Genomic DNA, 24,175 nt, shown 5'->3' on the forward strand with positions numbered 1-24,175 from the left:
AAACATTTTACCTTTAGATCTTAGTAGTGGGTGATCTGCTTAAGAGTCTCACCTGAAGCCTGCAGTAGCATAGTACTCCAATAATGCAAAGAAGTATTACAGATGCTAGGATTCCTCCTGTGATCACTACAGTTCCAGCTGTCATCCGAACAATCCCCCATCAAACCTGAATAGCAGCAAATGAACAATTAGACAAATTTCAGTCAAATTCCGAAAACTAGCAGGTACAAATTGTAAATTACAAAGACAGTCATTTTCCAAGGTGTAAATTACAAAGACAGTCATTTTCCAAGCTCTTTCAAAAGCATATTCACATGGGAGGGTTTTAACTCTTCAGTTAACACTTGCAAACTGCCCCATGAAAGTTATTAAAACCAATACATTTTATACATTAAAAGTAGATCTAAACTCACTAAAATCTTAAAAAAGAACACAATTCCAATATATTTTTCAAGTGTTTTAAACCTTTTTTTATATTTGCAGCTTTTGTTATATATATTATATGCTAGATATTATACATTAGAAAGTATATTATAAAGCTTCCTGTTCAGGCACTTCATCTAATGTGCTGACTATTGCCTTTTAATTGTGTTGGTACCATGTTACATGTGCCCTTAAATTCTCTGGAAACCAGCACATCTTTCGATCTCCTAAAACACTCAGTGGTTTTTCCCACTGACCTCCTTGTCATTGTGGTACACAGTGGTGATATGGAGGTCAGGAGTTTAAAGGAGGACAATGGGGTACCATTAAGATTGGCACTCCTAAAGTGACTGGAAGCAGACTTTCAAGGAGGTTTTCTCTTGAATGATGTGCCATTCTGGTAGCTTAAGCAGGGTAAAATGTAAATTTTTCGCTCTTTTCATTTGTAGGTATACTTGACAATTTAATTTTAATGACAGGGTCATGTCAAGGACACTTAACACTTAAGGGAATAGGTTAGGTGTTGGGGATGGGGGATAGGTGCTGAGACAAATTAAAGATTAATTAAGAATAATTAAGAAATTAGGAGCTTAGTTTTGGAAAAGGACAAGGGTAATTATAGCTAGTACTCATATTCACTAATAACTCATATTCAACGGCTACTAACTATATTATGACTAAATGCGAGGTTGCATAACCATTAGGGGTATGTGTTAAGGGAACGTTTCTCAACAAGAGGTTGCTAGAGGTTCCTTGAGCAATGAGCAATGTATGCCTCTTGGGTCAGTTCAAGTGAAACTAGGGATCATTTTGGCTATCTGCAAAAGTGACATTCCTCCCACTGGCCAGCAATGTAAGAGGCATTCTTCCTATTGACCACCATGATATTGCACTATGAACTGTGGATATAGTATTATCGCAGGGGTTTCTGGAAGACTTGAAAATTATTTCAAGGGTTCTGCCAAATTAAACAGGTTGAAAAAAGCTGTGTTGAAGCATTGTTTCAAAGATTTTGTATTCAAAATCAAATTCACAATTAAATATTTGGAGTACTTAAGTGTATACAAAATTATTAACCTAACCTTAGGGCAGATTTTCCCCTTTTCTCTGCACCAGGAGTCTCACACTAGAAATCACCTGCACCAGACTCCAGCCACAAATAGCACATCTATCACTGGAAATTGTAAAGTATTCTTGAAGCTTTGCACAAGTACAAGTCAACAAATTATTACATAGCATTAGCAAGGTTTCCCAATTAAAACTCTTTATGACATTACTTTAGGTAAGGGATATTGAAAGCCCAATTCATGTTAACACTCTAATGTCTTTTTGGGCTCTACTTATCCAACAAGGATTCCCTGAGACATTCCCTGGTGGGAATCAATTACTGCTATTGAAACACAAGGATCTGAAAGGTTCCCACAAGGGAATGTTGGATTCCCTGTTTTATAGAGCTCATTGCGTTATATTTCTTAGTAACGTAATTGATAGTTTTGTATAATACTCCCTTGGAAATGTCACAAATAGCAGCTGGGAATTGAATATTATTTCCATAGTATATGAAGAACAGTGAATCGGTCATGTGGCTTGTCAAAGATGCATGACCGGCTCTTTACGAGTAAAACTTTTTGTTCTGGGTGAAGCAGAAAAAACCCCGGCAGGCATTGCAGGCTTTATATCTCACTCTGCCGTTTATGAATGGGCCATGTGGGCTGTGGTGTTCGTAGCTCTGTAAAGCTTATTGGAGAGTTGATAGCAATATCTAATCTCCATATTAAATTGACACAATTAAGTGTTTCTGTCATTTATTGAAGCAGCATCAGATGGCATTTATATGCTATATGCATACATACCCTGTTTCCCCGATGATAAGGCATCCCCATCAAATAAGCCACCCCCCGATATTTGCTCAAACAATTAAAATAAAGCACCCCCCCGCAAATAAGACATCCTCCGATACCTGATACTGTGTGCCTCTTTGTGACTCCTCGGTGCTGGCTGCAGTGCAGAGTGAAACTGAAAGTAACTTCAAAGGACAAGCAAGCTGCTAATCCCTGCCCTAACGGAGTCTGTTACCCGGCCGTAGAAGCCAAAAAAAAGTGAGTCCGTGATCAGAAGGGGACAATCAATGGCACATGGGGACAATCAATGGCACATGAGTGATCAGAAAGGGGACAATCAATGGCACATGAGTGATTTTCAACAATAAATGTGTACTGTAGTCTTCTTCATGGAAAAATAAGACATCCCACTGAAAAAAAGACCTAGGGCATATTTTGGCATTTCAAAAAATATAAGACAGTGCCTTATCATAGGGGAAACAGGGTAATAAATAATGTATAAGTGAAACAACTATTACAACTACTTATGACTTCATATAGAGGTGTGCAATACCTCCATAACAATAATTCCAACTGTTTTGCTCTTTAGAAGTTCAGTGCTCTATTTTAGATTTCTTCCTAGCCAACAATGGCCATGGCATGTGGCAGAAGAACTTATGTATGGCACATAGATCTTCAAATAATGTTTTTGACTTTGGGTTACTTGTATAATAAAGGGTTTCAGACTACCTCTCTGCTTGTCAGGGCAATCAAGCTGGGTTCTCACTGTTACTCTTACATTTCTCTTAGCAGAATAGTGTACTGAGCGCTTCTCATTCTCACACACAGGGTCTCTACACATAAAACAGAAATGATAGTATAGATAGGCTGATTCTTTTAACCTGTAGGACTAATATATTTGTTCTGGCAATACGCATTCTGGCATTACGCAGGGTAAGCATCCACTCTGCATGCTATGAGTCATCAAAATCATATCATTTCATTTCTGTGCTGTAATGTTCTGGATTGTGTGTACATATGTAGTTTCACAAAGATCAATTCGCTGATACGTCTACCTCGCACCTTGTAAGCTGCTATAAAGTTACTATATAAATAATTGGAGTGATGACCGTGTTGAGACTAAGGCTATGATTCATTCTGCCTGAGAAGACTGAAGGCATTTTCCCAGATTAAGTCTTACGAACCTGGAAACAGCCAGTTGATCATAACAGAACAAATGATTTTTGTAACACTGAAAGGCACACATTTTTTCATAATTACACTGCTGCTGCATACTGTGATAAGTAAGCAATTTATTTATTTAACTTATAGGGTTACTGATAGGTCCACTTTAACATTATCGCTGATGTGGCTGATTCAGCCCCAAGGTTAACCTGACGTGGGAATTTCATCAGCAGAAGCGCCAACGTCTATAGGTAGCAGTGAGGAATAGATGGCTATCCATATGTGAAAAAAGGAGAGTAATTGCTTCGGGACATAAATGTCACATTGACATTTTGGAAGCTGAACAAAAAATGTAGTGTATACCTGTGCAGTGTTGTTAAAATATTTGACATGGGCACTGATGGTAGAAAGGAGAAAACTAAAAAGACTTCAGGCTGTGTTGATGCAAGTCACAAACTTCTATATGAGCTTCACTATTCCCTAACTCTGACTAAGACTGCCAAGGAAGTTACTAATATTGTATATATGTAGGTGTTACATTGTTGGTAGGGAGCAAGAAGACAAAGCTATGTTTGCACTAAATCATGTACACATATCTATAAAATGCATTGCAGCAGGTGACGTTAAGCAGGCCATCTAAAGACAAAAGTTGGCCCAGGAATTTTTTTAACCAAGGGTCCTTTAAATCATACTACATATTCCTATGACTTCTGTATTGAATTATGACTGGACATACCCTTTAAAAATTGGTCCACCATATTTCAAATATGTGGACTTACAAAACATCATGGGGTGACATGAACTACTTTAAAACTTATTAAAGATCCTTTAGGTCCCTTGGTAAGATCCCTGATTAAACTCTTCTGGGATAAGTGTTCCTTTAAGTCCTTTTTACAAAATCTTGGACCAGAATTTGAACCCAAATAGCTTTGTAGATATTTTGCTAGGCCATAGGCACCCAAACAGGCCCATGGTTTCCATATATTATCAAACGCTTTAATTTCTGTTCAAACCCATGGCCTATACTTTAATATGATTTTATAATGCAGTCTTGAACAATGTCCATTTTTTCTATTAGTTTCAAAATACATCCTGCCTACTCCTTGCAGTTTTGGCATTCAGGCACTGTGGTCCACCGCAGTTACAAAATCTCAAACACATGTAATACTATTTCTATCTATCACAGGCTTTAAGAGTAACTAAACTTTACAGAACAGAACAAGGACAGGTGAGTGTAACTAAACAACTGTGATCAGGCAGGTAAGTTTGATTCATTGCAGAAAGATGATTGTTTGCCCCTTTTCCAATAATGGACCTGCCTAGTCACATTTTTTTAACATTATTTCTGCTTTAGGAAAGCAGAAAAGTGTTTAATGGAATATGTTTAGATAGTAAAAAAGATGCTTCTTTCCGCTCATTTACACTCTGTCCATTTAGCCATATTTTATGTCACTTCTGCAGGATACTGATCCCTGATAGTTACAGTGAGCCTTTAGACAACTGTACAAGTCTGCATAAATAAATTACTGACACACACAAATCATATTTTATCAAAAAGACTCTAGGTTCATTCATTAAAAATCAGCACAGGGCTCAAGCATAGGAACACTGAACACTACAATATGTGTGTTGTATGCATCGACAAGATTTGCCTTTTGATGTATAAATCAGACAATTCAAATTATAAATCAGACAATTCAAAGTAATTCAAAGTAAAAAAAGAATGGAACACACCACAATGCACTAGAGAATTTAGAAGGTTAAATTTCCTCCCACAAAGATTAATATTGTTATTAATAAATACCCTCAATAAAGTGCCAACATTTTATGATATGATGAGCTTGCAACACATGGTTTAAGGTGTATGGGGTGTCATTTATAAAAAAAGGTACTGCGGCTCACAAATGCGTGTTACCACAATAATGCAGACAAGGTATCCAAAAAGTGATTCCACCTAGGCTAACATGATATGAGTCTGTGTTGGATAGGAAGAAGAATTTACTCGGTTCACTCTTCCCAGTGATTAAAGGCAACAAAATAGGTTTGTAGCACATCACAGGGTGAAAGACTGAAGAAGGGACTGATCCATATCTGATATTTGTGAATACAACCAAAAACTATATTTCCATGATTGTTTTCTCCCTTAGTTCACAAAGTAGTATAGATGATGACCCTGGGTGATGCCTCAACAAAGGTGGCTGTCCTACTGGATAGAGAAACGGATTAATCTAAATAACTGCTAATAGAGAATGTTTTCAGCTAGACTTGTTCTTACAACGTTGTAGAATTTCACATCTTTCCAAGCTGCTTCACCAGTTCTATCAGTGTAGAAAATACCACAACATTTATACACAGACAGCACAAACGCCTTAATTCAATCACCTTGGAAGGTGACACTGCAGACAATGAAGTTTAGGGGTTATGAAATTTGTTGAACCATCCTATTCTACTAACATAATCCCATTCTTGGTGTCAGGAAGTCAGCATAGGCCTTAAACCTACAACATATATACCAGAAGATTATTATTATTACACAGTATTTATATAGCGCCATCAAATTACGCAGCGCTGTACAAAGTCCATAGTTGTGTCACTAACTGTCCCTCAAAGGGGCTCACAATCTAATGTCCCTACCATGGTCATATGTCATTTATACAGTCTAGGGGTAATTTTAGGGGGAAGCCAATTAACCTAACTGCATGTTTTTGGAACGTGGGAGGAAACCCATGCAGACACGGGGAGAACCTGTAAACTCCATGCAGATAGTGACCTGGCTGAGATTTGAACCTGGGACCCAGCGCTGCAAAAGCAAAAGTCCTATCCACTGAGCCACTGTGCTGCCCATGGATGTGCACTTTTGTCAAAATGTTAGGGTAGAGATGTTAAAATGACATTATAGGTGGAAGAAAATTAATCGAATAGGGTGGTTCAACAAATTACATTTCCCTTCTGGTCTTGGACAATCAATATCTGTAGTGTCACATTCCATGGTGATTGGGTGAGGGTGTTTGTAGTGTGTAAATATCAAAGCTGAGGTATTTCCTACACTGGTAGAACTGATGAAGCAATGTGGAAAACTCCAAAATGTCTTCATCATTACAAAAACAAGTCCGGTTGAATGTGACCAACTACTACTAGATATACAATGACCTGGATAAATATGAACCCTCACAGAAAGACATTGTAGCCCATTTACTAAAGGATTATAGGCTGTTCATGTAGCAAAGTCTATTATCCCCTTGCAAAGAATCTATCACTTAACTAAGTAATTGATATGAAGGTCTGATGACTTCATCCATCCAATCATGTATAGATAAAAATCCTTGCCTATGTTTGGGTATTCCTTCCAAAGTGAACATTCACTACATTTAATAAGCTAAGTGATTTTTTCCTTGCGGAGTAATAAATCATCTTGGTAAGTGAACAGACTAATACGTACTTGTGAATGCATTATATACATCTAACTTAGCGTTCATACACTTAACATGAAAAATATATCTGATGCTGAATCCACTTTGATTGCCCCTCTCCTATGCTCTTTAGCCTATTATAAACCAACTGAACAGCCTGTCACTTTGACTTATAGATAGAACGAAATAATGATATGGGACAGCATTTAAAAGCAACTGTCACTAAGAAGTAGTATTTTTAGTGTTGCTACTCACTTTCAGTTTATTTTACCCAGTCATGGTTGTATGAGCTCAGCAAGGAACAGCAAGAGCTCTTTTTACCGGCCTTAAATATGTTAGTGTGATAAACAGCGTGTAATTATATTGTGCTGTAATAATGATACATGATAGCTGTAAGCAGAAATGAGTCATACCACAAGTACTGTATGTCAAGGTAGTGCAGAAGCCTGGAAAACAGAATAGTAAGATGGAGAAACAATGCTGTCAGTCTGCCTTGGGTCACACAAACCGCAAATGAATTCAACCAGATATCCGGAAGTTTTACTCTGCAAAGACACAAGACAGGAGACAGGTGTTTGGCAGAACATTATGTCAGTCATACAATATATATATATATTATATATGTACCAGTAATTCTATAAAGCATGCATAGAAAAAAATAACATCTCAGATTGTATATAGAATAGAAAATTAATTAAGAAGGAAACTGACAATATTTGCCTTGTGCCTAGTTCAGAATATGCTGTTTCTGACTGTGGTAGATTATTGGGACCTCTTTAAAGTTTTTATTGCTAAGTCCCTATTAGGGAGATGTACTTTGTCTATTTGAATGGGCTGGCAACGCATTACAACAAACTTAAAAAAGATCTTTCCTGATTTTGCTTATGGAGGTGCACTAAAGTCAAAAATTGTACCAAGGGTGGTTTCCTGAGAAAGGAATGCCTTACTTTCTGTCCTTCCAAATTTAACACACATACATATATAAATAAAATAATCTTTAAAAAACAAAACAAAAAAACAAACATACTGGTAATGGGGCTTTTCCAAAGCTACTTAAATAGTTAAACTTGTTACAGCACTGAACTTTATAACTATTACTCCTGTGTCAGCAATCCTTTGGTCTGGTACATTGATTTAGTAATTTTCTGTAGGAAAATAGAATTAGGATAGTGATCGTTGTCCACTTAAATAGTAGCAGTTGCTGAAAAAATATCCTTAAAACGTAACTGGCTCAGAGGTAAAGCAAATTACTTCTTACACAACAATATCCAGTGGGCAATAAAATACAAGGAATATTAGGCTCCTTTATCAGTGCCTATTGAATTTTCAGTACCAACTCTTATGCAAAAGCTGTAGGCCAGCTCTAAACAAAACAATGAAATAACACCATCAAAACTTAAAACACAGTGTATTTATTATATTTTACAGTCTCTGGGCTTGCCAGTTATATTTTATGTACATTAAAAGGATCAATAATTTCATGTGTTTCCTTTACTGCAAAGTAGTGCAGTCAAATACAAAATGTAGATACAAGTAAATAAATATTTATATATAAAAATGTATTCATTACAGAGTTTTCACACAGCCTTGACTATAGATCTCTTTTAATTCCTTGGTCATGGCTGTCTTGTTTCATATAAACCACATTTCTTATATTAGTCCACTTAGTATACAGTCTTTAGTTATTCATTTATGAGCACATACAATATTAATACTGCTAGTTATCTCACTTGCCAATAAAAACAAATATGCTTCTTGGTTTTCAAGCCAATGTATTTTTTATGTGTTGACCTAGTAAGGAAATTCATTATACCCAAGAAAAAGGTTTGTATTAGGGACACGCTGCCGTCAAGCACAAACATTTAAACTCACTTAAGAGACGGGATGGTGTTCATGCCAAGTGGCTCTTGTTTTCATCATGACATTTCTCTTTTCCAGCTGGCTGTACCTCTTCCTAAATCCCTATCCTAATCTTTTGAATGGTCCTAAATTTAAGACTTTAAAAATGCCTGTCACTGGCTTAAAGTCTAACTCAAGACAAACAGCCAATCACATAAGATAGGGGAAAACCTTTACTCACTAAAGAATTACATTTTCTAAAAATCTAGTTCTAAGATTTACACAGCTCTGACATACAGCACAGCCTTATCTGGCAGGGAAAATACCTGTTTTGTTACATGTGCAGTTCAGTATCAGTTACAGGATTCATACCCACCTCCACACCATGAATGAACAGTGAATAGAGAAAAAACACACTAACAAGCTCATCGCTCCATCCTCACCGCCAATCTCTTTAATGCTTTCTGCACTGCAGCACAACTGATCTCCTAAAGAGGTGAATCCCTCCCCAAGTCTGTGCTAATAATGGACTAAAAGAGACTGAGAATTCCAGATTCTCGTATATATCGTAAATATCCAGAACCTAAAAATCTGCCCTAAAGAAAGCAGATAATTCCATTTGTAATGGATTATTTAAACTGTAGCAATGCACTTACAGTTGACTATTTTTGCACGGTCTAAACAGTTTTCTGAAATGTTTAACTCCATTTTCCAGTTTCTGTTAAAAAATATTCACAAGTTTTGGTAGTTTACCCTACTTTGCCCCCGCTAGTGTACAATACTGTTAGGGCTATGCCCCCAGGCAAATGGCGCAGGATTACCTGAGGCTCGGAGTCTAAGTGAGAAAGCACTCCATAAGGGGCCAGTTGGGCCAGTAACCCGAGTGCTCAATGGGCTAGTGTGTTGCAGGACATCACCAAGTCAGGGCCCCCGGACTATCCTATCAGAGATGAGCAGGATTGGATGGCTCCGGAGTAGGGACAGTCGGCAAGTGAGTACAGACAGGCTTGTTCTCAGTGGAAGGTGCAAAGGGAACAGATCGAAGTCCAGGTTTAGGGCAAGAAGCAGATGATAGCAGAGTCAGGACAATCAGAGGTGAGGGCAGGTGGCAGAAAATAAGCCGGTGCAGAGCAACAGAATGTAAGGTCAGCGTCAAGTAGGGGTCGGCATAGGCAGAATATCAGTTAGCAAGTCGCAGAAAATAAGATAAGGGGATGCCAAAAAAAAAAAAAGGTGGAACTTCACAGTTAAACATCAGCCAGTCAGTTTCATAGGCTGCAGATTGCTGAACAGAGGCCCTGTAGTTGGTGTGGTAACAAATACTACATCATCCACAAATTCAGAGGATAATAATAAGTGGGCTCAAGGCCAGCATTGGTAAATATACAACTAAAATACAGGGTAAACAGTTTACCTGGCATGTGATCCAGGCACCCCTGTCAAACAGCACAACACAGCCTTGTCCTAAACAGCAGGAGCACAGCTTGGTAAAAAAAAAAACATATAAAACACAACACATTTACACTAATAGTAAAAAAAGAATATGTTTACTGTCCCTAGTATCTACTTTCAACACCTAGGCACCCAGGAGCAATGTTAGGCTTTATGCAGGCTTTTGTAATCAATTGAACAGTCACTTATAGCCATATTTAAGTGTATTTATTGCCTTGCAAAGGTCAAGCCCCCCCCCCACACATACAATATTTAAAACTGGACCCTTTAATAGGTATCCTGGATACAAATGGGGTAACAAGGATGTGTCCCATCCATTAAACGTTCTATGGAATATGAGTTTTCATAGAAGGAATAGGGCAAAAATGTAGCCTCCTTGGCAAAACCCAACCCCCAACAATGGCCTATTCTCCACATTGTTTCTCCTGTGTTTTGGAAGTCAGCAGGAAGAGAGCTTGTTTAAAAAAGGTGCCCAGATATCTACCCATTCACCCTGGGAAATGAGTGCAGGGGTATATTGTAGCCCTTATCCAGTCATAAGTTTTAAAGCAGCTCTAGAAATAAAGACACAACACAAAAGTAAAGTATTTTATTGTTTTCTTTTCTAATAATTACTTTTGTGATGTCTAATTATGATTCTACAGCAAACTATCCAGTGCTGGCTGCTGCCTGTTGCACATTGCATTCTGCCCATCCAGCAAGGGGGCAGCCAAGGACAGCTATCATTGGCTGATCCCTTGCTGAATTTGCTGAACACAATGACCAGTTTTTTAATTGTTGAGGGAAGCTATTTGGATATTGCTGAATAATGTAGTGGGAACCTAACAAAGGTTAACAATGGTATTTTTCCAAAAGGGACTACATACATTTTGCTGCTGCCTGGATCATGAACAGACCTAATGGGGGCAATTGTTAACTGTTTTTATTCATTATTGGTGCCTATAATATCCTTGTGTTCTTGTTGTATCACCATATCCCCCTGTATAATTTTTTTTACATCTTTTTGCAGCAAAGTAAGGGTTATTTTTTCACCACTTAAGCAGATCAAATATGTGTGTTAATATGTGTCAGCTTAATATGACATGATACCAACCATGATACCAACTCAATTTTCTGTGGCACAGCAGGGGTTTAAATGTGCAGCTAAAGAAAAAATAATCACACATTAAAAATGATTAGCCATTAGCTAATATAAAGACCAGTAGATGATGCCAAATGTATGTGTTTTGACTTGCAGAATACATCAACATCAATATACATCATCATCATCATCATCATCAATACACAGCAGGGGTTAATTGCATGGATCACACAGATCTTCAAAGACATATTACAGACCCCAAGGCTTTCTCTCTCCTTCTTGTCAGTCTACCCTGAGCCTTTCTACAGAATACCCCACAGGGCAAACTAGCACTCATCTGTCTCTTTTTGTTGGTTGTGCAGATGTCATCATGCAGAGAGTAGAGGTTACTGTATTGTGATCCCTGGTTAGTATAATAGCTTGAGATGTGGAGAAAACTTGAATAGAGTTTTAGGAATGGAAGTACTGCAAAAAATATAAAGGGAAAGTAATTATGCTGCTTGGCCAGACATTCTGCAGGACACTAGCAAAATTTAACATTATGAAGCATTAGTTTAACAGACAGTATCTTACCTCTCTCTGATAAAGTCATTTAAGATGTACTGCCAGTCAGTAGAATTATAGCTGTCTGGCAGTTTGAAGGAACCCTGAAGATTAAGTGATTTTTTCATACTTTGTCAGTAGATAGGCCTCAAGCACACCAGTCAGTAGAATTATAGCTGTCTGGCAGTTTGAAGGAACCCTGAAGATTAAGTGATTTTTTCATACTTTGTCAGTAGATAGGCCTCAAGCACAACCATATTGTGTGTGGCCACTATCAACTTGCTCTTGACGCCTCTCTGCTCATAGAGGAAACCATAATCCAAACGAAGTATAAGGTTCAAAGGTTGATTTGCACAGGTGCAGAGGCACAAAAAATGACTAATAACATAGACCACCTAACCAAAGGTTTAGTACATTTCAATAAAAAGTGTGCTCTTATTTGGTGATGTTCCCTCATTTTCAGTTTTAGTAACAGAGTAAGTAAGGAAAATGTTTATATTCGACTTACAAATAACAGTAAGACTTTTACAGCATTATCCATGCCTAAAACAGCATCTGTACATTAATCTGTACATTCCAACAGCATATAGTGGTAAGAGAGTTTAAATCTGAGTCTATTTGGCTAACCAAGGTGAATAGTTGATATATTACAGAAAACATCAGAACAGTACCAAGAACAAGATGTGAAAAATATGAAATTGGTTTTAGTGCAGCTGAGTCATCAGGGCATAAGAATAGAGGTTTTTATTTCCATTTGCTAGAAGTGCATTTCAGACCCTGATGCACCCTTCCACCTACATAGGGGACGGATGATTTAGAGAAATGCATTTCAAGTGTAAGATGCACTGATGGAGAGCTGATCTTTAACTATTACACGATTTGAACTGTCTGTATGACTTTCAAGCAAAAAACTAGATGACCCAGTTGGCAGAAAATTAGAATTACTATACTGCACATAAGTAGTTGCAGCAATGGGAGCTAGGGCCCACGGCTAGTTTCGGCCTTCAATTATTGGTTTAACAAACAAAGGACATGTAACAGATCACAGTTCAATTGGTAATGATATTTGATTGGAAGGTAAAGCTGAACATAAGAACACAGCTCTGTAATCATTATTTGTTCATTCAATTTCCAAATGCAAGCAGGTGCAAGTGTAAGTACCTGAAAATAAGGTATTAGCCTATTAGCCTCATGCAGTCTGCAGTATAGAAGAGCTCGGAGAGCAAGAAGGAAAAACAGCACAAAGAGTCAGCTAGGTGTGCTGCAGTGCAAGGGATTTGCTGACAGAAGGAAAAGGGTAAAGTGACGAAAGGATGAATTCCTACTTCCCTTTTAACTGGTAGGGGTAGAGGGACTTCTAAGTTATAGTAAAATTGTAGAATCAAAAATGTAGGTCAGTTACCCTGTTCCCCCACCTAATTGTATTTTACTTTTGTATTTAACTGATTGTCTGGATTTCAGCTTTAATCAAAATCTAAACGTCATTTATTTTTGAAAAATACTTATTTGTTTTTTACTAGATCAGGCGTAATGCACAAAAGCAAATTTAAAGCTGACCTATTACCAAAGTTTGGTGTCACGCTTACCTGTTTCCAATCAGAAAATAGCCTCTTAACCAGCTCTGGCTATTTAGCTAGCTCACACACTGCACTGGTGTTCGTGCAACGTGTCTCCATTGTGCCGAGCCCTTAGTTCTTTTATGCTAGTTTCTGTTCACCTGATGCTTAATTCAGTGTTCCCTCTGTCCAGCTCCTGCTTTAACCCCTCATTGTCCAGTCTGTTGGTTCCCAGCCAACTTCGCTGTGCTGTTCCAGTGTTCCTGTCTGTCTGTGGATTCCTGTGTCACCTGTGCCTCCTGTTGCTTCCAGTGTATCCTGTGTTCCCTGTGCCCGTAGTGGCCCCTGTGTCACTTGTGTCTGTCTCCTGGATCCCTGGCAAATAAGCCCTGGTGTGTGAACTGACCCCAGCCTTCCTCCACTACCATTCTGCTTTGTGATTTGGTACTGTGTTTTGCCCACCTTGGTGTGCCCAAGAACCGCAACCTGGCAGTAACCAGCAGCACAACATCCTCACCATCAGAGGCTCTGGAGAAGACCTGCTTCCTGCTTAGACTCTGCACCTTGGCCCTGCTCGGGACTCACACCACCTCCGTGCAAGCCAAAGCGCCCCCTAGTGGTCCTGTCTCTCCATGCGTGAGATTTGGTAGGAAAAAATCGTGGACATTTCTGAAGGGACTGAATGATCTGTGTAAGAAAAGGTGAGTTTTTTTTAAATTTAGTTCTGCTTTAAAAGGTATTGTTGAATGTTATAGATCAGTGATGCCCAATCTTTTTCATCTGGGGGCCACTGTTGACATTTAGATAAAACTCACAGGCCACATGCAAACAAACATTAACGATGTATGCTTAAAACAAGAATAGTTTTAATTTAAAATGAGATTAAACTGAAATTGTATTCTAATCTTCAGCCATTTTAATTGGCTGGGCCAGGATTGATGTAGCTTCTGCGCCAGGGAAGCTACCTTAACAAACGTGGCTGCATTCACAGCTGAAATTTGACAGCTGGGGGGTGACTAAGAAAGTAAAAACAGTTATTGCAAAAGGGACATTGCGTGCCCTGTTACCTGCCTGATTGCAATTTTTAAAGTGGGACCTTAGTTCCACTTTAAGTCAGCAAACGTTAAGGAATGTTTGCCCAATGTCTGGAGAACATAATACATCATCTTCACCTGTTACTAATATCTCATACTTTATATACAACTACAAGCATCTGTGAAATAAAATGTAATTGTAACTAAAAAAAGTGAGATCCTAGGATTGTGTATTCAACATTCACACAAACTTATAACTTGGAAACAAGTTTTTTTCTTGCTATATACAATGTCCTTTTAAAGATGTAAGGGATTTAGTTTTGTAGCTGTGAATGTTTGTACATTTCATACAATAGACAGGAAACTGTTAAATGTTTCCTGTGTCCCTGATGGGCTCTGAACAGGGCAAGTTAGAGAAAAAGATTCAGAATGCAGGCAAGCACATGATGTGAAGTGAAAGGTACAAATGCTAGCATGCTTCAAACATCAATCAAGAACATATTCTGTATCTTGGGACTTGTACCAGCAGTTAGCGGGGAGAGAGTGATATCTGCACACGAGGTCAGGTTCAGCCAATGAAAAGTCTTCTTTTATTAACTGTACTCATCCCTAACTGATGCACCTGGATCAAATGTGAAAAACCTGTGCACTCTATGTGTGATTTTTAAAGGGCACAGTTATGTAACTACTTCAGTCATATAATACACGCTGATATGGTTTATGATGATCTTTTGCTAGATGTTAAAATATTGGTGCATATCAGGTGAATTCATTATTTGAAATCTATATGGTGAGTCAAAAAACTGTAGCTTATAGTCCTTACATTTCTTAGCCTGTTTATAAATACACTGGTATTTGTTTTAAAAGATATAACAAATGTTATCATCTCTTGCAATAATAAACTGAACTGTGGAAGCTGTGCCCAAAAAAAGACACGCAGAGGACAAAGGAGTAGTCACAGTATTGCCTGCAGTCACCTGGAAGCTGATCTCTTTCCAATACTGAATAAGACTTGCACTGCTCTTACTCAGATACAGCTTTTTCTCCAGCAAAGAGAACAGCATGCAGCACAAAAGTGACTCACACAATCTCACTCCAAATCTCATGATACTAGCGTTCAGAGGCACAGTGACTTACATGAACTCAGAAATATACAGCTGTAAGGCTCAAAGAGCAGTAATTTTTCAGGGTACTGCTTAGGTACAATTACCCTTAATAGATGCTTCGTGTAAGATAGGATAAAGTTTCTCTGCAGTAGGTCAAATATCCGGGAGCAGGTCTAATTGTTCATTTCAGCTAACAGATAATGAATGATATGGTTATATACTCTTGCTTCCACAACTGTTTTTCTATTTGTTTGACTAGTCTTCCCTGCCTGACTGATCCCAGCTCTATGATGTTAAGCTATATAATGCTGGGCAGATCCTGCATTGTATAGAACTCCAAGATGCTTCTGTGCCACCTATCACACTGTGGAGAAGTTGAAAATCATATTTGTTTTATGTTTACTGATATATTCCTGTTTTTATACTCATTTATTACCCATAAAAACAGTATATCCCTAATGTCTGTGGCTACACTCCAAGCTCCATTAAGAATATCCTCAATTGTACCCCCCTCATTGTCCTGTATAGAGCTGAGACTATAGGCCTAAACACCCACACCCATGACTCATATATGTGTGTGCTTGTTGCTTTCCATAATTCTTAATGTGTGGAGTGTAAGTTTATCACCTGTTCTATGCATATGCACCTAGGGATTTTTCTGGTTTATTTGCTACTTGTTTACCTATCCATTATCTTTCATTAGAAGTTTCATTATTGTAAATAGTTAAAGCTATCTACCAGTAGTTGTAACATGAAGAAATGTGTTTGGCCTGAAGTCAGGCCTGACTGTATTTTAGTTTGTTTTAGCAATGCAAAAAAAGTATTTACTATTGCAATTAGTACATGATTAGATGATTGATGTGAACAAAGTGCACTTTTTATTAGGCTCACTGAACATTCACATTTCAGTGATATGGCAGTGCTCCTTTTTGGCACTAAATGATACCAAGCGTCATTGTACTAACTTCATGTGTGCCCAGGTAATTAAAGATTGGTCATTGACCCGGAGGATTGTCACAGGAAGTAGCACTGAGGATGTTGAAAAGAGTAAAAATTAGCCTAGAGTTGAACTTTAACTTTTAGTTTCTAAGCCTAAACTTATCCTAACACCAACTGTTACATTCAAGCTGCTATCCCAAGGCCTACAGGTCAAAGTTTTCTCATAACTCTAGCACCTATAGTATTACCACAAATACATTGCTGATAAATATCAGTGCAATGAATACTGCTGAGCCAAAAACTAAGAGAAACCTCCTGTAATGTGCTGTCCAGGTGACCTTGATTTTACTGGACAGGAAGTAAAGAAACATCTCCAACATATCACAGACAGCAATTAAAGCTGGGGTTCCAGGTTTCACTGTGCATTAAAACCCCTGAACCTTGCACTCTTTGTGTTATATAATCATGACACTTGGCACATATAGACAATTTTCTAAATGACATACCCATGACTAAAGTGTTCATGTTCTCAACAGCTGCTAGTTGATAATTAGATCCTAATTATTTTAATAAGGTTCTTCTTTAAGGTGATCTCAGATAAAGACATCATAAGCCTGTTGTTGCTCTATTACTGTTCAGAAATTAAACAGTAATTTAACCTTTAAAGTGCATGCGTCCGTGTGTGTGTGTGGGTAATTTTTATATATAACTTTTTCAATGTAGGTTTTTATTAAAGAGTTTTTGTGTACAATACAAAAAAAGAAAAAGACAATGTAAAAAAAAAAAACACAGAAAGTAAAACAACCAAAGTAATGAATTATAAAACAAGTTTACAACGCATAACATATTCTATCTTCAATGTATAATGTCCAATATGAGTTGTGATGAGTCATGCTTTTATTATGAATGAGCAGGGCCGTAGGAATATTAATATTATTAATAAACAGTATTTATTTAGCACCAATGTATTACGCAGAGCTGTACATTAAATAGTGGTTGCAAATGACAGACATACACAGACAGTGACACAGGAAAAGGAGAGGACCCTGCCCCGAAGAATTTACAATCTAAGAGGTGGGGAAGTAGCACACAACAGAAAGGGGGGATATGGAATAATGGGTGAGTAGTAAGGGTTTTAAGAGACAGGGAAAGACAGGTAGGCAAGTTTGAAAAGATGGGTTTTGAGCTGTACGTGTGATGAGGTTATGAGTGAGGAAGTCAGTACTAGGTCATTGGAGAAGCGAAGAGAGCGGCTGGGGAAGTATTTCTCTACCAGGTCAGAAAGGTAAGTGAAGCTGTGGAGGGATCTGAAGGCAAAGCACAGGATCTTGAATTTGATACTATATTTGAGAACTACAAAGAGATGCAGCGGAAGAGGAGCGGTGAGAAGGATGGATAAGTCTGGCTGCAGCATTCATAATAGATTGTGGAGGAGAGAGTCAGGTTAGTGGAATACTGGGGAGGAGAAGGTGCATAGTCCATGTTATTCTCCAAATCTCTATAGGGATAGGCCTACCAAAATCAATTTCCCATTTATTTATATATTGATGATGGGGAGGATGATTAGCACCCCTTACAGCCAGGATCCAAAATTCCCCAGCTAGGCGTCAAAAATAAAGCGCCTTCTCCCCAGGCCCCTATGCAAGCCACATCAAATAAATGGTTGACTTTGGACTGTAAGTGGTGTCATACACCTAGCTATGCTTTTTGGCACAACTGTAAAAATGCCATTTATTAAGCAGCTTGCCTGAAGTTTACAAAAAAAAAAAAAAAAATAGCCCGTGGAACAGATGTCCCAGGAAAAGACCCCTGAGTAATACCCCCTTGTAACTGACCCTCACTGACAGTCTCCAGTCCAGCAGCCCTACCTGCACCATGGAATTGCTGCCCGTGCCTTTCTACTCTGTGCATGTAAAACCAGCGGCACTCTCTCAGTTACAGTAAACATCAGCCAGTAACTGGGGTAAACAGTGGGTGCTCTGCTATTGTCAGGTGTTCAGCTGTTCATCTTGGTAATGGAAAACTAATTAGTCATGCACAATGCAGGACATGGTTGGACAATGCAAAGGTAGAAGTGGCTTCTGCCTCCCCCACCCAAGCATGTGTCTCTTCTGTCTTAGCCTGGACCTGACCTCTCTGTTAAAATTTGCTACTGTACCACATTCATTAGAGATTGTAGAATCTAAAAGCAGAATTCTGGTTACAAAAAGAAAGCAAACAAAACAAAAAATCCATAAAAAAACAGAATAGCTGGAGTCTTAGATCCTAAAACTTCAAGGGTGGAATTTGGGCAAGTACTTCTAATATAAATGATGACACTGATCTTGCACTGATTATTACTTATTATTACTTTACTTTATTAGGGTCAGCAACAAAACTGGTTGGAGACTGGCATGCAGGGAGCCTTTAGTCAGCTATTTTTCAAAGCCAGAACAGTCAAGTCAGGGGATAAGATTGCAGGGCCACAGAATAAGGTAAATATTGGTGTATTTTTTCTATGTTACTGTGGTTTTGACCAAAGGAAACTGTCTTCAGCAGGGGGTAAATATTTCTAAGCTACCCTAGCAAACAAGGGTTGGAAACCACTGCCCTAGAACATCATTCTGTTTGAGGATTGTCTGGGCACCAACGACATCTGGGTAAAAGACAGGGAACATCTGGGTTGAATGACACCCAACATCAATCAACCAGGTAAACTAAGGACATAATTTGAATGCTTGTCATGTAGGCTTCATGGCTCAGTTCAATCAAAGTGCCTACAGTACAGTTACTAAAAACATCTAAAAAGGTAAGTATAAGAAAAGAGAAAAAGGGGGAAGGGGCAACAGGGAGTATAAGAGCTTAAGGTGTTGTCTACCATTTGTGAAAATCCATGAAAAAAATAAACAAATGTGAGTTTACAGTTGGAGCCATGATTTTTTTTTATTTGCCCATTCAAAAGCCTAGTTGCACATGGCTCTACCCCTTTTTCCCTAGCCTGCTGCCCAGTGCACTTTGTAAAGTTCACTTTGTAAACTTTATGCCAGCTGCAATACTGACCACAGGAGCTACAGGACTCTGTGTGCTTTTCTCTAGATGGTATCACTAGCTGCTTATCTGTAATGTTGTTTTGAAACTCCTGGCCTTCATGTGAAGTTCTGCTGTCTTTGCTGACAGTGACAGAGCCTCTTAGGATGGACACTGCTCTGCCATAAAGGAACAGGGTTGGCACGAGATCATCGGTCATCATCCTTTTTTTTTTACTTCTCAGCTAATGAACACTGCTTCTGAGATGCTGACAAAAATGATACCACATGTAATAAAAACTCAGTGCCTTTAAAAGTTATATTATAAGTGGATGTGTGCAACACAAGAGATGAGAATTCCAGGAAATAGTAGTAACCACAGCTAGCTTCTCAGAAACCTCAACCCTGGTTGGCATTTAAACCTTCAATAAATCTTTAACTTTAAATCTATGCTGGAAAGAAAAAATATCACTACTATAATTATAGAATATTACCGTGAAATAATTGAGAGCAACACAAAATACTATTACTAAAAGTTTTCATGTCCAACATATTTTGATGGAAAACTTTTCAATGAAACTTTGCCTCTGAAACTAATATTTTCTGTATTTGCTTGTATAGTCATTTCACAATAGTAAAATCTTATGATGATATATAAAATACAAAAACAGCACTTAACAAGAAATAAAGTAAATATTATAATAGGATATAAACCCCCCACTGAGAGATTACTGTAGAGTGTGTGGTCTTTCTCATTCATAGTTTAGAAAGTATTTTATTGGTTCAGATGGAAGAAATCAAGTGTACTGTTACTCTATGAAAAAAGCAAAGTGACAGAATGATTGATGGCGTCACCCCTGGGCTTAGTGGTATTGATTTTGTGCCATACCTTAATTTAAAGATCTCCCTTCATTTATGTGGTTTCAGCCTTGAACAGCAATATGATGATACATTTAGCACATGTCCGTACACGGGCTGTTTACAAACATTGCGGCTGTAGTCTATAAACCATGGCAGGACTGGCAACAAGGCAAACAAACTGCCAGTATCTCCATCTGCTCATTTCTTTACAAATGAGGGCTGGATCAGTGTGAGTCTCATTCACACATACATACACAGCATACCTGCATTGTCATATTTTCTATCTTTAGTGCTGTTTCTTTATTGCTAAAAAAATGTTAAAACCAGAACTCCAAAAAAAATATGAAAAACAGAAAACTTGTGTACATTTTTAGTTTAAAAAAAAACAAACTAAACCAATATTATTAATAATATTATATAACTATAATCTCTGCTTTATTGCATGTATGACAGAGTGAACATACAGACAGAAGCAGAGTAAACTTTAGCAAGGGGGAATACCTCATCAGTCTGCTTCTGTTCCTTCAATGCCTAATCAGCAGGCTGAGAGTATGTTCACAAGCAAGCTCCTTCTCCTGTTGGAAGGCTTGGATTTGGTTGATTTGTATAGCAAGAGTGCCTGATAGCAAAACCACCTGCACAAAGTAAATCCTTCAGAAGTATTCCTATACACATTTTAGTATGTATTTAGTTGCCCTGGAGTTCAGCCTAAAAAAGCATTTCACAAGAGTTATAATCCTGACTCCTAAGGATAAGCTGTACAACCAAGGCCAGTTATACATGTAAAGACATAGTTGGTGCAGCATTAGGACTTTGATTAGGCATTGACTGCATCGGATGCATTGATATGAACTCCAAATATATATAATGGGGCAGCACGGTTGCTCATAGGTTAGCACTCTGGCCTTTGCAGTGTTAGGTCCCAGGTTCGAATATCCTCCAGAACGCTATCTGCATGAGTTTGCAGACTCTGAACTTTGTGAGGTGCTGTGTAATATGTCGGCTTTATACAAATGCTGTTTAATAATATTAATTATATATATATGGTAAAAGTCCTTCATACTTTATTTAAAGTATCAATATACAACTAACAGTGAATTGGGTGAATGAGAAAATATTAATGAAACACTAAAAAAGGTCATTTAGATTAAGGTAACACACACCCTGAAGTATATTTTAATAAAATTCCATCTCACGCTATAGAAACTAATCTTTGCACATAAAGGTTCCAAACTTGATTTCTGTCCCTATTCACCCAACTTGGTTCTTTCAATTATTAGATTTCAAAATTCTTTCACATGCAAATTTTTATATATAAAGGGCAAATAAAGGTCTTTCCTAGCGTTTATTACACAGTATTTCTATAGCGCCAACATATTATGCAGCTCTTTACAGAAAAGTCTGCCGCCTACAAACAGCAGTTAGATAATTTTTAATACACAGTATTTATATAGCGTCGACATAATATACAGAGCTGTACAAAGTCCACAGCCATTTAAAATCTAATGTCCCTATCATAGTCATATATCTTTAGCACAGTCTAGGGTCAATTTTGGGGGAAAGCCAATTAACCTAACTGCATGTTTTTGGAATTCTATATTATTCTATAATAAAGCTTCTCAGCCATGACATGGGCTGCTATAATGGGAGCCTCTGCTTGCTACAGCAAACTAAAGAGTACCGTTAACATTTTGGACACATCCAACCACATAAAATAAAAATAAAATAGTTTTAGTTTATTTTTTAAGCTTATGATTTTGTTTGTAAAACAAATATAAGTGTCCTTTGTGATATATGTAAACATTTTGTGGGTCTGTGCAATGAAATTACACTCAACAGGGAGTTACTAGTAAAGAGAAATGATCAGATGGCAAGTATCTGTGTCAGTATGTCAATCTGATGATTTATTGAGGTTTATGTATTGTGCAATTTTTAGGATTGACTGCGTTGGCACATACTGTCAAAAAATATGTCAAAATCACATTTCAGCCTGCAAAGCATTATTTTCCTTTGATCCACCCATAAATTGTAAAAAAAAAAAAAAAAAAAAAAAAAATCATCCCACAAATCTCTGTGGATAAACATTGGCACGTCACAGGACAGACATGAAGAAATACTGTTTTGCACATTATATATTGTATACCAGACATTAAACTCAATTTACAAAGGATAATTATCTTTATTTTTGGCCAAGTGACTAATTTTTAAAATTTCATTTGACCAATCTGTCACTTTTTTGAATAAAACAAGGTTCCTGTAGTTTTAGCTTTCTAAATAAAGCCTTTTCTATGTTATAATGAAAATAAATCATAGAGAAGGAACATAATTGGGATAGGACAATTTACTCCTGCAGAACAGAGAGTTCAAGGAGAAGCAGTAAGCCAGCACAATGAGCAAGGGCATGTGAGTCTTCACCATGATACTGCTCTTCTATCTCCCTATCCCTGCACTGTGGTAAGCCTTAGTACATTGAACACAGCCATGCTGCACCATAATAAAAATATGCATCTTCTTCATCCATCCACCATAGCTGAACTGATCACACCTTAACACACAGCTAATGTCTTGCATTATCCTGGATGTTTAAACAATGTAACCTCCCTGACTGTTCACATCCAACACACAAACATCAGGGAGGATGAAGGGGGAGGGCTGCATAGGGCTATACATGCAACAAATACAGCAAGATCTGCTATATGAGAGGTCAAATGCACATGTTAATACCCAGTGATATCATTTTATAATCAAAGGCAAAGGTGATCAATGATGAGCTGTAAATGCATATGGTAGAGCAAATAATTCAGCATGAAAGGGTATACAAGCCACTTACTCAGGGTCTGTTCATCATTGCCAGGTAGGGGTCTGCAGCTGTGTTCATGGGAGGTCCAGCAGTCACAAGGGAGGTGAGCTGAGTCTCTTCTCCCAGCTGCTTCCACAGTCAGGGAAGACACAATACATGGCTATGTGCTATTGCTGCTTCCACCCTCCCCCCACTCTACCATTTGTCCAATGAAGGGAAATAATATTGGAAACATGGAGAGATCTGCCCCTTCCTCTGAGCAAAGCATTCCACCATCCTATCACAAACAAACAGGCTAATCATTAATAGGAGCACCTAGGGACTAATGCCAGCCCTTCGTGGCCAGAGCAGACAGCCTCCCCTGTAGAGGCTCACAGCAAGTTCTGAGGCTCTGCATTCCTCCTAATGTGAGTACCTGTCCAGGGTGCTGAAATCACATAGCATGCAGGGATGGATCACATGTCACATGCTGCACACCAGTTATTATGTCTGCATAGAGAAAGAGAACTGCAAAATCCAATAGCAACCAATCAGAAAAAATTCCTACAACAATCTGACAATGTAAATATTCACACACACACACTTCGATTTTTGGCTGCTGTGCGGGGTGCTGAATTCCCATAGGTTGCATTGATGGACCAGTTCATGTGTGATGCTAAAGCTGCACACTATTTATGAGGTTCTGCATAGAAAAAGGATAGGATGACTAACCACTCTCCCTGGCTCAGACCTGAGATGAGAGAGTGGACAGGTTGTGGTATCATGACGTCACTCTGGGGTCACTTTGAGTGACAAGCGGCTCCGTGCGGTTGGGAGTTTGTAAATTTAGTGGTCCGTGACGTCCAAAAGGTTGTTGACTATAGTATATAGTATATATTATGACCTGGGTAAGCTGCCGTCCATGATGCTGAATTTATAGGTGCTGCAAACTATTCTGAAATTTTGCATAGAAAAAAGACTTGCAAAACCATTAGTAAAGTACTCTCTACTACATGTCTTCTACATGTTTGGGACACCAGTGCTGTAAAGGTCATCCTGCTGGGTATCCATTAAGTAGGCATAGTTCCATTCAACCATTAACGTAACTAACACCAGTATAAGATGCACTTTTCTACTGACCA

General features: G+C 38.2%; 1 long non-coding RNA gene across 1 annotated transcript; it reads right to left on the reverse strand.

Moving 5' to 3' along the window:
- Positions 1–154: 154 nt before the first annotated feature.
- On the reverse strand, positions 155–23,450 carry LOC140336601 (uncharacterized). The gene is made up of 3 exons (XR_011921920.1): positions 23,085–23,450; positions 7,252–7,383; positions 155–166 (listed from the first exon to the last, which is right to left on the reverse strand). It is a non-coding gene; the product is annotated as an uncharacterized lncRNA (long non-coding RNA).
- Between the last annotated feature and the right edge of the window lie 725 nt (positions 23,451–24,175).

This window comes from Pyxicephalus adspersus, chromosome 8, assembly GCF_032062135.1.
Source record: "Pyxicephalus adspersus chromosome 8, UCB_Pads_2.0, whole genome shotgun sequence".
Lineage (NCBI taxonomy): Eukaryota > Metazoa > Chordata > Amphibia > Anura > Pyxicephalidae > Pyxicephalus > Pyxicephalus adspersus.